Here is a 16,113-nt window from a genome sequence, read left to right as displayed (position 1 = left end):
AAAAAAAAGAAAAAGAAAAAGCTATCATTTTTCTCTTCCCCTTCACCGAAATATGCAGCAAAGAAAGGGTTTTGAAGCTGGAAAATTTCAGCAACATATTTCCTTGCTTGTAAGTGATTTTAATGTCTTTCCTTGATGATTTTTGTATTTTGGAACCCCTAAAGCATAAGCTTTCATAAGAGGATTATTTTGCAAAATGATGAAGAGTCTAGGGTTTTACCATGAGAGTAAATGTGTTGTTTGCTGTGTTTTTATGGAAGATTATGAGTCCTAGTTGTCTAATAAACAACTTTTGTGAAAGAAATTGCATGAAAATACCTTAAAAAGGGTAAATTGCTAAGTTGTAAAATGAGTTGTAAATGTGTAAAATAGTTGAAATTATGAGTTGCTATAGTTATGAAAATGGTTCATCTAGACTCAAGGAGTAAATAAATTGAATAAAAATTAATTTACGAGCATTGGGGCAAAAGTGCAAATATGCAAAAGTTTAGGGTCAAAATGAAAATTTGTAAAAATATGATTTTTAGACCCATATGAATATTGTGACTGATTGGTAGGCTAAATGTGATGTTATAGATGATGAAAATTGAGACTTGGACCTAGAACGGAAAGAAATCGATTTATGGACGAGTACGTCCTTTTCACATTTGTGGTATCGAGGTAAGTTCATGTGTAAATAAGGTAGCATAATGGTTATTTTTAAGTTATTGATGTTAATTATATGTTATGCTGAATTTTATTATGAAATATATGCTTTGTGGTTATTTTGAATAAAATGCAAATTAAGTGTATTATTTGTTAAATATAAAGTGCTACCGAGTATTGGTTTCGTATTTTACGGAAGATAGCAAGGAGGCGTGTTCGAGGAAAATCCCGTTTGAACCTTAGGAATAGATTAGGATATAAGTGACATGTCACTAGAATGGTTGAGCATCCGAACTCGTTGAGTTGAGTCCGAGTTCACTTATGGATGTGAAATGTCCGAACTCGTTGAGTTGAGTCCGAGTTCGTGAGATGTAACTAGGCATCCGAACTCGTTGAGTTGAGTCCGAGTTCACTTACGGATGCGAACGCCCGAGCTCGTTGAGTTGAGTCCGAGTTCACTTATGGGCGGGTTACATGGTAGCTTGGCTACAAATATGGCACTTATGTGCAAATTATCCATGTATCCGAGTTATATTCGATGTGTTCAACGGGTAAAATTTCTAGTGGAATGGAAGAACACTTAAGATGTAGGTGACGTATTGGTAAGTATTGTGAAATGGATATTTTGGACAGGTATGTACTTAACCCTCGGGTTGAAAATAGATACAACAACGATAAGGTGGTAAGATCATGAATGAGTAATTTAGCCTTGACAGATTTGAGTTACTGCAGTAGTGTAACTTTGAAAATACACTAAAAATAGTGGAAAATGAGTTAGAGGCAGAATAAAATATGGGATTAAAGCTTAATGAGTCTATTTTCACATGAAAGAAACAGAGAAAGAAAAAGAATTCCATATTATTTGATATTTGAATTCTTGTGAAACAGGGTCTGAATGAATTCGAGATCCCCTGTTCTAACTGTAGAAATTCACCAAAAATTGTACAAAAATTATTAAGAGTTATACCTTACATGAATGGATTCCTTATTGAGTCTATTTTTATGGGAAATAAACGGCATAGTCGTTGGAATTTTGTACAGGGAGAAATTCGGTTTGTAGTGCATAGGGGTCAGAGTGGTCATACCCTGAAACAGGGGATACTTTAACTAATAAACTGTACTATTTGGCTTAACCAAAAATTCTGGAAATTTTATGGAAGAAAGGAAAATAAGTCTAGTTTCAGGGAAAATTAACGGAACTTAATTCGGAGTTTCGTAGCTCCAGATATAAATAATTTAGTGACTTTTACTCAGGAAGACAGCTTGTAGTAAACTTGAGAATATGTTATAAACATTGATAAAACAAGTTAATGAGTTGCTTATTGTTTTCATATGAACTTACTAAGCGAAAGCTTACCCCCCTTCTTTCCCATGTTTTCTAGAGTTTCCAGGTTAGCTCGGGTTGGAGGCCATCAGAGATATCATCACCCTATCGAGTTAACGTTATCGGAGTAAGTAAACTCAAGTGATTCGAGTCTATGGCATGTATAGGGTTTTAATGTGAGTATGTAATATTATGATTTAGCCAAAGGCATTGGCTTGTTATTAAGGTAGTATTAGTCATGTAAATTGGCCTATGTCGGCTAATGACATTATGGGCCCATATGATTATTCTTATGCATGTATGTTATTATCTCTTGTGATGTGGCTTACAACATGTATGCCTAGAGATTGAATTGAGATTCATTGATGAGCTAGTAACTAATGCAGGATTAAGTGATTGGTAAATAGTTAATAATGCTTCATGAATGGTTTGTGATGTAATGATAGTTATGTCTAGTATGTGGTAATGATATGGGCAAATTCTATAATATTTATTGTATAAGAAAATAACTTGAGCATAACATGTTTGTAGATGTTTAAGAGCTCATTTATGTCACGTTGTATGTTATTGGATAAGTATGTATCTATGCATGTGGTGTGAGAGTGACAAAAGGCTTGATAATTAGCCTATTTACGCCACACGGCTGAGCACATGGGCGTGTGAAGCCTTAACGCACGAGATTTTTCTAAGTTTTTCATGAGTTCTCGATTGGGTCCCGAATCGCCCGAATGCATGTATTGGGCCTCGTAAGCTCGTATAAGGGATGATTGCATGTGAAAAGAAAAGTTTTAATTATTTGAGATTTCATGGCCTGTTTAGTATGAAAGTGTCGATAAAAGTCGGTAGCACCTCGAACCCCGTCCAAGGCGTCGGATGCGGCGAGGGTTTCACATTTAGTGGTATCGAGCATGGTTTAGTCGGTTCTCGGACTAACCTAGCGTAAGAGAGTCTAGTTATACATGCCATAGTATTACTCGTGATAGTGTGATATCTCTACCCTAACAAAGCTGTTGATTAAGACAGAATGAGTTCCAACCGAGCAAATCTTGATAGAGATAAGAGTAAAGTTGAGATTATTGAATCATGCTTATGATATGCTGAAAATTTGGAAAGGTATGAAAAGAAATCCATGATTTTTTATAAGAACTAGTTTTCATTATGTGATACTCTTGAGATAAAGTATGTGAAATAGTGGAGTAAAACATGTTAAGTTGTGAAAAGCGCTTTTATGCATGTTAGTATTCATACGATGTTAAATGTCCAACTTGATTTGGCCAAGTGTTTAGGAAAAGAAAGAAATTTGCTTGAAATGACAGAATGTATGTATGAATGCTTTTATTGCATGATTAATAATCGATATATACATGAGGTTGACATTTATGTCTAGATTGATGAAGTCAATATGCAATAATGTTATGCTTTATAATCTCGATTCTGAGAATCATAAATGTCACAATAGCATGAAAGTTGTAATGAAAGATCAAATTGGGTGGAGCAGGGAATGAGTACGATCGTTCACTAATGAATTGACGGAAAAGACTATGGTTGGACCATGGCAATACATGAGATTTGTGTGCGGTGTAAGACCATGTATGAGACATGGCATCGGCATTGAGGCGAGGGCTAGTGTAAGACATGTCAGGACATGCATCGACCTCGAGATGATAGCCGATGTCGGACATGTCGGGACATGCGTCGACTACGAGATGTGCTAGTGTAAGACATGTCCGGGACATGCATCAGCACGGTTACATGTGTCGATGTAAGACACATGCAGGACACGGCATCGACACGAGATGGATGAGAGCTAGTACAAGACCATAGTTGAACTATGGCATCAAGTAGCGATGTACTCAAAACCATAAGACGTTCTCCAATTTGATAAATATTGGCAAGTGATTAAGACTAAATATGGGAATTTGATAAAACATTAAGGGTAATTTGAGAAAAAGAAATGAAAGTTTGAGTTATGATAAATTCACTTATGTTTTGCTAATATTCGCATGAAATAAAGTTACATGTATTACTGAGATATGTGAAAATGTGTTTATAATAAGTTGGAAATTTGAAATGTTTGAATCAATATGCGTAAAGCTATATTGTTGTTGAATATGTATTTGCTTGAGAGTCAAAAGTTTAGAGGCTTTACAATCTTCGCCCCCTTACCAGAATAGAGTTATACGATGAGATTTTCGAGAGATATGTTGCATAAGCTTGCAAAGTGAAACTGAAGAGTACAATAATGGAATAGTATGAGATTAGCGAAGACAGAATTATTAGAGGAATAATGTCGGACTTGCACAGATGTCTGAATATGACGGATTCAATTAAATAAAGTGATGGCTATCTTTCTCTTCTGAGTATTCTATGTTTTCCTCTATTCTGGGGAATACGTATGGTTATCCCTTTCGAATGGAAATTCTATCGTATGAGGGTGCTAGTGACTGTGATATTAGATGAAAAGTTCTATTGGTCCAGTTAGTTATGATCTACATTTCCCCATCTCTTCAGATTTCTATTCTGATATATTGGAATGAAGTTGACAGTAAAAATCTATGTAAGATTATTCTGATGTTCTATTGATTATGGTTTATATATGCGAGAATTATATTATCTCTATTATGAGAAATTCTAGAGCATACAGACAGTAGTTTCCTTCTGGTTTTCTCTGAGGGATTTTTCGGATCATCTTTATTATTTTCTTCTGGATTATATTCTCAGATTTCTGGTATAATCTTTATATCTTGGAATTTCTTATATTGGCTTTTCTATCGTTCTTGTTTCGAGAATTATCAAGCTTGGTTTATCTTTACGAGTAATCTTTGACTTGCGATATTAGAATCTGTTATGATTAAGCTTCTGGCTCGACCATAGAAGTGTGGGGATTTCAGTGTCGAGATTTCTTTAAAATTTCTGGGGTAAAGAATGGTTATTCTACAAAAGTAAATCTGAGTTATGTGCATTTAAGTTTATTCTCGGTTCGAGAATACCGTTACGTGTTCTTTGGTAAGTAGTCGATACGATCGAAATGATGGGGTTTTATTCTTGAAAGTATGTTATGGAAACATATTAGTTGGATTTCTCTTGTTCGAGAGGTGTTATAAGTATAGTTATCCTGATTAATAAAAAGACCACATCTATGAAGTTGGAATCATTTGATTCATGTTAGTAAAGTTTCTAAACAGTTGATGATCAGAGTATAGAAATGTGGCTATAAGTGGTAAATTAAACAAGTACTGACATGATTCGACTTTTAATTTGGAATTGCGAGGAGGATTTGATTTGGTTTCTATTACTATTAATTGAGTAAGATTTGATCTTGAGAAACTCGGGTATCTGAGAGAATTGAGTCTGAGTTCACAAAGATATCTTGTTTATTCGTTCAAAGGATGTCGAATTGTCTATAGGGTAAAGCCGAATATCAAATGTATTCGAGATTATTATTGTCAGTGATGACAATGGGAAGAAAATGAGAAAAGACTGTTATGAATTTCGTATCGGGATGTCTCTCATTTCCAGGAAAAAGGAGAGATGCAAGTTGAATTGTGAAAGATTGATGATGGAAGTCTGCATGATTATTTTAGTATGTACAGATATATTATTCAACAGATATGACTGAGTTGTATGTTTCTAAGTTTATGGTTCCAAGAATGTCGGTCTCGGTGTTTCAAATTGAGCTCAGAGGTTTATACCTCAACTATGGAAAAGCTATAGGAAATCTTGAGTATGAACTTGTGCGGAGTTGTTTTGTAAGTTGTGAGAAAAGATATAAGTGACTCGTGAAAGTAGAGAACAACTTTTTCTGGTAAGATTTTCGGGGACGAAAATCCCTAAAGGGGGGAAGAAATGTAATAGCCCGATTTTGGGCCTAGTCGGAACAGTGGTTTCGGGACCACTATTCTGAGGCCAGAGAAAATTATTTTAGTATTATTTTATGTGTTATAATATGATTTTATAAGTGCATGTTAATTTTGGTATATTAATTTTAGCGATTTCTAGTCCAATTTCGAAAAAGGACTAAATCGCGTAAAAAGTAAAAGTTGTGTTTTAATACCTAAAGGTGTTAAATTGCCTTTTATCTTAAATTGGGGGTCTTTAAAGTGAAATTAGGCCATTGAAAGTGTGATGGCCGGCCATGGGAGACAAAATAGTTGAAAAGTCAAAATTAGACAAAATAGTTTTATTATTAACAAATAAAAAAAAAAGAAAAAGAAAAAGCTATCATTTTTCTCTTCCCCTTCACCGAAATATGCAGCAAAGAAAGGGTTTTGAAGCTGGAAAATTTCAGCAACATATTTCCCTTGCTTGTAAGTGATTTTAATGTCTTTCCTTGATGATTTTTGTATTTTTGGAACCCCTAAAGCATAAGCTTTCATAAGAGGGATTATTTTGCAAAATGATGAAGAGTCTAGGGTTTTACCATGAGAGTAAATGTGTTGTTTGCTGTGTTTTTATGGAAGATTATGAGTCCTAGTTGTCTAATAAACAACTTTTGTGAAAGAAATTGCATGAAAATACCTTAAAAAGGGGTAAATTGCTAAGTTGTAAAATGAGTTGTAAATGTGTAAAATAGTTGAAATTATGAGTTGCTATAGTTATGAAAATGGTTCATCTAGACTCAAGGAGTAAATAAATTGAATAAAAATTAATTTACGAGCATTGGGGCAAAAGTGCAAATATGCAAAAGTTTAGGGTCAAAATGAAAATTTGTAAAAATATGATTTTAGACCCATATGAATATTGTGACTGATTGGTAGGCTAAATGTGATGTTATAGATGATGAAAATTGAGACTTGGACCTAGAACGGAAAGAAATCGATTTATGGACGAGTACGTCCTTTTCACATTTGTGGTATCGAGGTAAGTTCATGTGTAAATAAGGTAGCATAATGGTTATTTTTAAGTTATTGATGTTAATTATATGTTATGCTGAATTTTATTATGAAATATATGCTTTGTGGTTATTTTCGAATAAAATGCAAATTAAGTGTATTATTTGTTAAATATAAAGTGCTACCGAGTATTGGTTTCGGTATTTTACGGAAGATAGCAAGGAGACGTGTTCGAGGAAAATCCCGTTTGAACCTTAGGAATAGATTAGGATATAAGTGACATGTCACTAGAATGGTTGAGCATCCGAACTCGTTGAGTTGAGTCCGAGTTCACTTATGGATGTGGAATGTCCGAACTCGTTGAGTTGAGTCCGAGTTCGTGAGATGTAACTAGGCATCCGAACTCGTTTAGTTGAGTCCGAGTTCACTTACGGATGCGAACGCCCGAGCTCGTTGAGTTGAGTCCGAGTTCACTTATGGGCGGGTTACATGGTAGCTTGGCTACAAATATGGCACTTATGTGCAAATTATCCATGTATCCGAGTTATATTCGATGTGTTCAACGGGTAAAATTTCTAGTGGAATGGAAGAACACTTAAGATGTAGGTGACGTATTGGTAAGTATTGTGAAATGGATATTTTGGACAGGTATGTACTTAACCCTCGGGTTGAAAATAGATACAACAACGATAAGGTGGTAAGATCATGAATGAGTAATTTAGCCTTGACAGATTTGAGTTACTGCAGTAGTGTAACTTTGAAAATACACTAAAAATAGTGGAAAATGAGTTAGAGGCAGAATAAAATATGGGATTAAAGCTTAATGAGTCTATTTTCACATGAAAGAAACAGAGAAAGAAAAAGAATTCCATATTATTTGATATTTGAATTCTTGTGAAACAGGGTCTGAATGAATTCGAGATCCCTGTTCTAACTGTAGAAATTCACCAAAATTGTACAAAAATTATTAAGAGTTATACCTTACATGAATGGATTCCTTATTGAGTCTATTTTTATGGGAAATAAACGGCATAGTCGTTGGAATTTTGTACAGGGAGAAATTCGGTTTGTAGTGCATAGGGGTCAGAGTGGTCATACCCTGAAACAGGGGATACTTTAACTAATAAACTGTACTATTTGGCTTAACCAAAAATTCTGGAAATTTTATGGAAGAAAGGAAAATAAGTCTAGTTTCAGGGAAAATTAACGGAACTTAATTCGGAGTTTCGTAGCTCCAGATATAAATAATTTAGTGACTTTTACTCAGGAAGACAGCTTGTAGTAAACTTGAGAATATGTTATAAACATTGATAAAACAAGTTAATGAGTTGCTTATTGTTTTCATATGAACTTACTAAGCGAAAGCTTACCCCCCTTCTTTCCCATGTTTTCTAGAGTTTCCAGGTTAGCTCGGGTTGGAGGCCATCAGAGATATCATCACCCTATCGAGTTAACGTTATCGGAGTAAGTAAACTCAAGTGATTCGAGTCTATGGCATGTATAGGGTTTTAATGTGAGTATGTAATATTATGATTTAGCCAAAGGCATTGGCTTGTTATTAAGGTAGTATTAGTCATGTAAATTGGCCTATGTCGGCTAATGACATTATGGGCCCATATGATTATTCTTATGCATGTATGTTATTATCTCTTGTGATGTGGCTTACAACATGTATGCCTAGAGATTGAATTGAGATTCATTGATGAGCTAGTAACTAATGCAGGATTAAGTGATTGGTAAATAGTTAATAATGCTTCATGAATGGTTTGTGATGTAATGATAGTTATGTCTAGTATGTGGTAATGATATGGGCAAATTCTATAATATTTATTGTATAAGAAAATAACTTGAGCATAACATGTTTGTAGATGTTTAAGAGCTAATTTATGTCACGTTGTATGTTATTGGATAAGTATGTATCTATGCATGTGGTGTGAGAGTGACAAAAGGCTTGATAATTAGCCTATTTCGCCACACGGCTGAGCACATGGGCGTGTGAAGCCTTAACGCACGAGATTTTCTAAGTTTTCATGAGTTCTCGATTGGGTCCCGAATCGCCCCGAATGCATGTATTGGGCCTCGTAAGCTCGTATAAGGGACAGATTGCATGTGAAAAGAAAAGTTTTTAATTATTTGAGATTTCATGTCCCTGTTTAGTATGAAAGTGTCAGTAAAAGTCAGGTAGCACCTCGAACCCCGTCCGGGCGTCGGATGCGGGCGAGGGGTTTCACATTTAGTGGTATCAGAGCATGGTTTAGTCGGTTCTCGGACTAACCTAGCGTAAGAGAGTCTAGTTATACATGCCATAGTATTACTCGTGATAGTGTGATATCTCTCGCCCTAACAAAAGCTGTTGATTAAGACAGAATGAGTTCCAACCGAGCAAATCTTGATAGAGATAAGAGTAAAGTTGAGATTATTGAATCATGCTTATGATATGCTGAAAATTTGGAAAGGTATGAAAAGAAATCCATGATTTTTTTTATAAGAACTAGTTTTCATTATGTGATACTCTTGAGATAAAGTATGTGAAATAGTGGAGTAAAACACGTTAAGTTGTGAAAAGCGCTTTTATGCATGTTAGTATTCATACGATGTTAAATGTCCAACTTGATTTGGCCAAGTGTTTAGGAAAAGAAAGAAATTTGCTTGAAATGACAGAATGTATGTATGAATGCTTTTATTGCATGATTAATAATCGATATATACATGAGGTTGACATTTATGTCTAGATTGATGAAGTCAATATGCAATAATGTTATGCTTTATAATCTCGATTCTGAATCATAAATGTCACAATAGCATGAAAGTTGTAATGAAAGATCAAATTGGGTGGAACGCAGGAATGAGTACGATCGTTCACTAATGAATTGACGGAAAAGACTATGGTTGGACCATGGCAATACATGAGATTTGTGTGCGGTGTAAGACCATGTATGAGACATGGCATCGGCATTGAGGCGAGGGCTAGTGTAAGACATGTCCAGGACATGCATCGGCCTCGAGATGATAGCCGATGTCGACATGTCCGGGACATGCGTCGGCTACGAGATGTGCTAGTGTAAGACATGTCCAGGACATGCATCAAGACGGTTACATGTGTCGATGTAAGACACATGCGGGACACGGCATCGACACAGATGGATGAGAGCTAGTACAAGACCATAGTTGAACTATGGCATCAAGTAGCGATGTACTCAAAACCATAAGACGTTCTCCAATTTGATAAATATTGGCAAGTGATTAAGACTAAATATGGGAATTTGATAAAACATTAAGGGTAATTTGAGAAAAGAAATGAAAGTTTGAGTTATGATAAATTCACTTATGTTTTGCTAATATTCGCATGAAATAAAGTTACATGTATTCTTGAGATATGTGAAAATGTGTTTATAATAAGTTGGAAATTTGAAATGTTTGAATCAATATGCGTAAAGCTATATTGTTGTTGAATATGTATTTGCTTGAGAGTCAAAAGTTTAGAGGCTTTACAATCTTCGCCCCTTACCGAATAGAGTTATACGATGAGATTTTCGAGAGATATGTTGCATAAGCTTGCAAAGTGAAATGAAGAGTACAATAATGGAATAGTATGAGATTAGCGAAGACGTAATTATTAGAGGAATAATGTCGGACTTGCACGGATGTGCGAATATGACGGATTCAATTAAATAAAGTGATGGCTATCTTTCTCTTACGAGTATTCTATGTTTTCCTCTATTCGGGAATACGTATGGTTATCCCTTTCGAATGGAAATTCTATCGTATGAGGGTGCTAGTGAGTGTGATATTAGATGAAAAGTTCTATTGGTCCGATTAGTTATGATCTACATTTCCCCATCTCTTGATTTCTATTCGATATATTGGAATGAAGTTGATGATAAAAATCTATGTAAGATTATTCGATGTTCTATTGATTATGGTTTATATATGCGAGAATTATATTATCTCTATTATGAGAAATTCTAGAGCATACTGATGATAGTTTCCTACGGTTTTCTCGAGGATTTTTCGGATCATCTTTATTATTTTCTTCGGATTATATTCTCGATTTACGGTATAATCTTTATATCTTGGAATTTCTTATATTGGCTTTTCTATCGTTCTTGTTTGAGAATTATCAAGCTTGGTTTATCTTTACGAGTAATCTTTGACTTGCGATATTAGAATCTGTTATGATTAAGCTTCGGCTCGACCATAGAAGTGTGGGGATTTCGATGTCGAGATTTCTTTAAAATTTCGGGGTAAAGAATGGTTATTCTACAAAAGTAAATCTGAGTTATGTGCATTTAAGTTTATTCTCGGTTCGAGAATACCGTTACGTGTTCTTTGGTAAGTAGTCGCATACAATCGAAATGATGGGGTTTTATTCTTGAAAGTATGTTATGGAAACATATTAGTTGGATTTCTCTTGTTAGAGAGGTGTTATAAGTATAGTTATCTGATTAATAAAAAGACCACATCTATGAAGTTGGAATCATTTGATTCATGTTAGTAAAGTTTCTAAGCAGTTGATGATCGAGTATAGAAATGTGGCTATAAGTGGTAAATTAAACAAGTACTGACATGATTCGACTTTTAATTTGGAATTGCAGGAGGATTTGATTTCGGTTTCTATTACTATTAATTGAGTAAGATTTGATCTTGAGAAACTCGGGTATCTGAGAGAATTGAGTCTGAGTTCACAATGATATCTTGTTTATTCGTTCAAAGGATGTCGAATTGTCTATAGGGTAAAGCCGAATATCAAATGTATTGAGATTATTATTGTCGATGATGACAATGGGAAGAAAATGAGAAAAGACATTATGAATTTCAGATCGGGATGTCTCTCATTTCCGGAAAAAGGAGATGCAAGTTGAATTGTGAAAGATTGATGATGGAAGTCTGCATGATTATTTTAGTATGTACAGATATATTATTCAACAGATATGACTGAGTTGTATGTTTCTAAGTTTATGGTTCCAAGAATGTCAGTCTCCAGTGTTTCAAATTGAGCTCCGAGGTTTATACCTCAACTATGGAAAAGCTATAGGAAATCTTGAGTATGAACTTGTGCGGAGTTGTTTTGTAAGTTGTGAGAAAAAGATATAAGTGACTCGTGAAAGTAGAGAACAACTTTTTCTGGTAAGATTTTCGGGGACGAAAATCCCTAAAGGGGGGAAGAAATGTAATAGCCCGATTTTGGGCCTAGTCGGAACAGTGGTTTCGGGACCACTATTCCGAGGCCAGAGAAAATTATTTTAGTATTATTTTATGTGTTATAATATGATTTTATAAGTGCATGTTAATTTTGGTATATTAATTTTAGCGATTTCTAGTCCAATTTCGAAAAAGGACTAAATCGCGTAAAAAGTAAAAGTTGTGTTTTAATACCTAAAGGTGTTAAATTGCCTTTTATCTTAAATTGGGGGTCTTTAAAGTGAAATTAGGCCATTGAAAGTGTGATGGCCGGCCATGGGAGACAAAATAGTTGAAAAGTCAAAATTAGACAAAATAGTTTTATTATTAACAAATAAAAAAAAGAAAAGAAAAAGCTATCATTTTTCTCTTCCCCTTCACCGAAATATGCAGCAAAGAAAGGGTTTTGAAGCTGGAAAATTTCAGCAACATATTTCCCTTGCTTGTAAGTGATTTTAATGTCTTTCCTTGATGATTTTTGTATTTTTGGAACCCCTAAAGCATAAGCTTTCATAAGAGGGGATTATTTTGCAAAATGATGAAGAGTCTAGGGTTTTACCATGAGAGTAAATGTGTTGTTTGCTGTGTTTTTATGGAAGATTATGAGTCCTAGTTGTCTAATAAACAACTTTTGTGAAAGAAATTGCATGAAAATACCTTAAAAAGGGGTAAATTGCTAAGTTGTAAAATGAGTTGTAAATGTGTAAAATAGTTGAAATTATGAGTTGCTATAGTTATGAAAATGGTTCATCTAGACTCAAGGAGTAAATAAATTGAATAAAAATTAATTTACGAGCATTGGGGCAAAAGTGCAAATATGCAAAAGTTTAGGGGTCAAAATGAAAATTTGTAAAAATATGATTTTTAGACCCATATGAATATTGTGACTGATTGGTAGGCTAAATGTGATGTTATAGATGATGAAAATTGAGACTTGGACCTAGAACGGAAAGAAATCGATTTATGGACGAGTACGTCCTTTTCACATTTGTGGTATCGAGGTAAGTTCATGTGTAAATAAGGTAGCATAATGGTTATTTTTAAGTTATTGATGTTAATTATATGTTATGCTGAATTTTATTATGAAATATATGCTTTGTGGTTATTTTCGAATAAAATGCAAATTAAGTGTATTATTTGTTAAATATAAAGTGCTACCGAGTATTGGTTTCGGTATTTTACGGAAGATAGCAAGGAGGCGTGTTCGAGGAAAATCCGTTTGAACCTTAGGAATAGATTAGGATATAAGTGACATGTCACTAGAATGGTTGAGCATCCGAACTCGTTGAGTTGAGTCCGAGTTCACTTATGGATGTGGAATGTCCGAACTCGTTGAGTTGAGTCCGAGTTCGTGAGATGTAACTAGGCATCGAACTCGTTGAGTTGAGTCCGAGTTCACTTACGGATCTGACGCCCGAGCTCGTTGAGTTGAGTCCGAGTTCACTTATGGGCGGGTTACATGGTAGCTTGGCTACAAATATGGCACTTATGTGCAAATTATCCATGTATCCGAGTTATATTCGATGTGTTCAACGGGTAAAATTTCTAGTGGAATGGAAGAACACTTAAGATGTAGGTGACGTATTGGTAAGTATTGTGAAATGGATATTTTGGACAGGTATGTACTTAACCCTCGGGTTGAAAATAGATACAACAACGATAAGGTGGTAAGATCATGAATGAGTAATTTAGCCTTGACAGATTTGAGTTACTGCAGTAGTGTAACTTTGAAAATACACTAAAAATAGTGGAAAATGAGTTAGAGGCAGAATAAAATATGGGATTAAAGCTTAATGAGTCTATTTTCACATGAAAGAAACAGAGAAAGAAAAGAATTCCATATTATTTGATATTTGAATTCTTGTGAAACAGGGTCTGAATGAATTCGAGATCCCTGTTCTAACTGTAGAAATTCACCAAAATTGTACAAAAATTATTAAGAGTTATACCTTACATGAATGGATTCCTTATTGAGTCTATTTTATGGGAAATAAACGGCATAGTCGTTGGAATTTTGTACAGGGAGAAATTCGGTTTGTAGTGCATAGGGGTCAGAGTGGTCATACCCTGAAACAGGGATACTTTAACTAATAAACTGTACTATTTGGCTTAACCAAAAATTCTGGAAATTTTATGGAAGAAAGGAAAATAAGTCTAGTTTCAGGAAAATTAACGGAACTTAATTCGGAGTTTCGTAGCTCCAGATATAAATAATTTAGTGACTTTTACTCAGGAAGACAGCTTGTAGTAAACTTGAGAATATGTTATAAACATTGATAAAACAAGTTAATGAGTTGCTTATTGTTTTCATATGAACTTACTAAGCGAAAGCTTACCCCCCTTCTTTCCCATGTTTTCTAGAGTTTCCAGGTTAGCTCGGGTTGGAGGCCATCAGAGATATCATCACCCTATCGAGTTAACGTTATCGGAGTAAGTAAACTCAAGTGATTCGAGTCTATGGCATGTATAGGGTTTTAATGTGAGTATGTAATATTATGATTTAGCCAAAGGCATTGGCTTGTTATTAAGGTAGTATTAGTCATGTAAATTGGCCTATGTCGGCTAATGACATTATGGGCCCATATGATTATTCTTATGCATGTATGTTATTATCTCTTGTGATGTGGCTTACAACATGTATGCCTAGAGATTGAATTGAGATTCATTGATGAGCTAGTAACTAATGCAGGATTAAGTGATTGGTAAATAGTTAATAATGCTTCATGAATGGTTTGTGATGTAATGATAGTTATGTCTAGTATGTGGTAATGATATGGGCAAATTCTATAATATTTATTGTATAAGAAAATAACTTGAGCATAACATGTTTGTAGATGTTTAAGAGCTCATTTATGTCACGTTGTATGTTATTGGATAAGTATGTATCTATGCATGTGGTGTGAGAGTGACAAAAGGCTTGATAATTAGCCTATTTCTGGCCACACGGCCTGAGCACATGGGCGTGTGAAGCCTTAACGCACGAGATTTTTCTAAGTTTTTCATGAGTTCTCGATTGGGTCCCGAATCGCCCCGAATGCATGTATTGGGCCTCGTAAGCTCGTATAAGGGACAGATTGCATGTGAAAAGAAAAGTTTTTAATTATTTGAGATTTCATGGCCCTGTTTAGTATGAAAGTGTCAGTAAAAGTCAGGTAGCACCTCGAACCCCGTCCGGGCGTCGGATGCGGGCGAGGGGTTTCACAGTGTTGATTATTTTGAAACCTTTGCACCTGTTGCAAGGTTAGACACCATAAGGCTATTGTTTGCCTTAGCTGCTCAAAAACAGTGGAAAGTGCATCAATTGGATGTAAAGTCAGCATTTCTAAATGGATTTCTCAATGAAGAAATCTTCATAAAATAGCTGAGGGTTTCAAGGTCCCTGGTGAGGAAGACAAGGTTTACAAGCTCAAAAAGGCATTGAATGGCCTAAAACAGGCTCCAAGGGCCTGGTATGACAGGATTGATGCATACCTGTTGAAGCTTGGATTTGAGAAGAGCATAAGTGAGCCTACACTCTATGTGAAGAAGGCTGAGAAAGAAACCTTGTTGATAGTCTCACTTTATGTGGATGACTTATTGGTTACTAGTTGCAAGGGTGAGCTGATTGAAGACTTTAAGAAGCAAATGCTAGATGTGTTCGAGATGACTGATTTAGGTTTGATGACCTACTTCCTTGGTATGGAAGTTAATCAGAATGAGCTTGGCATTTTCATAAGCCAGCAAGCATTTGCACAGAAAGTTTTAAGTAAATTCAGCATGTCAAAGTGCAAGCCTGTTAGCACTCCTGTTGCACTAGGAGAGAAACTCTCAAGCATCAATGAGCATGATCGAATAGATGAAAAGGAGTATAGAAGTTTGGTTGGTTGCCTACTCTACTTGACAGCAACAAGGCCAGACATCTTGTATGCTGTTAGTCTTCTATCGAGATTCATGCACTGCTGCAATGTTGCACATTTTAAAGTTGCTAAAAGAGTCCTAAGGTATGTTAAAGGCACCTTAGGCTATGGTGTGAAGTTTGAGAGAGTTGAGGAACTGAAGCTGGTCGATTATTCAGACAGTGATTGGGATGGCTCGGTTGATGATATGAAAAGTACATCGGGATACTTCTTCACTCTAGGATCAGGATTTTTT

General features: G+C 35.2%; 3 long non-coding RNA genes across 3 annotated transcripts; all 3 read left to right on the top strand.

Moving 5' to 3' along the window:
- Nucleotides 1–506: 506 nt before the first annotated feature.
- LOC128289400 (uncharacterized) lies at nucleotides 507–2,489 on the top strand. Its single transcript, XR_008279054.1, has 2 exons — nucleotides 507–660; nucleotides 2,028–2,489. It is a non-coding gene; the product is annotated as an uncharacterized LOC128289400 (long non-coding RNA).
- A 3,327-nt stretch (nucleotides 2,490–5,816) lies between these two features.
- On the top strand, nucleotides 5,817–8,658 carry LOC128289398 (uncharacterized). Its single transcript, XR_008279052.1, has 3 exons — nucleotides 5,817–6,276; nucleotides 6,746–6,829; nucleotides 8,197–8,658. It is a non-coding gene; the product is annotated as an uncharacterized LOC128289398 (long non-coding RNA).
- Nucleotides 8,659–12,307: 3,649 nt separating this feature from the next.
- Nucleotides 12,308–14,805, top strand: LOC128289399 (uncharacterized). Its single transcript, XR_008279053.1, has 3 exons — nucleotides 12,308–12,427; nucleotides 12,900–12,983; nucleotides 14,344–14,805. It is a non-coding gene; the product is annotated as an uncharacterized LOC128289399 (long non-coding RNA).
- The last annotated feature ends 1,308 nt before the right edge of the window (nucleotides 14,806–16,113 follow it).

Source organism: Gossypium arboreum, chromosome 2 (assembly GCF_025698485.1).
Source record: "Gossypium arboreum isolate Shixiya-1 chromosome 2, ASM2569848v2, whole genome shotgun sequence".
In the NCBI taxonomy this organism is placed as follows: Eukaryota; Viridiplantae; Streptophyta; class Magnoliopsida; order Malvales; family Malvaceae; genus Gossypium; species Gossypium arboreum.
Note: the sequence above shows the minus strand (reverse complement) of the source record. Positions and strands in the feature narration are given on the sequence as shown.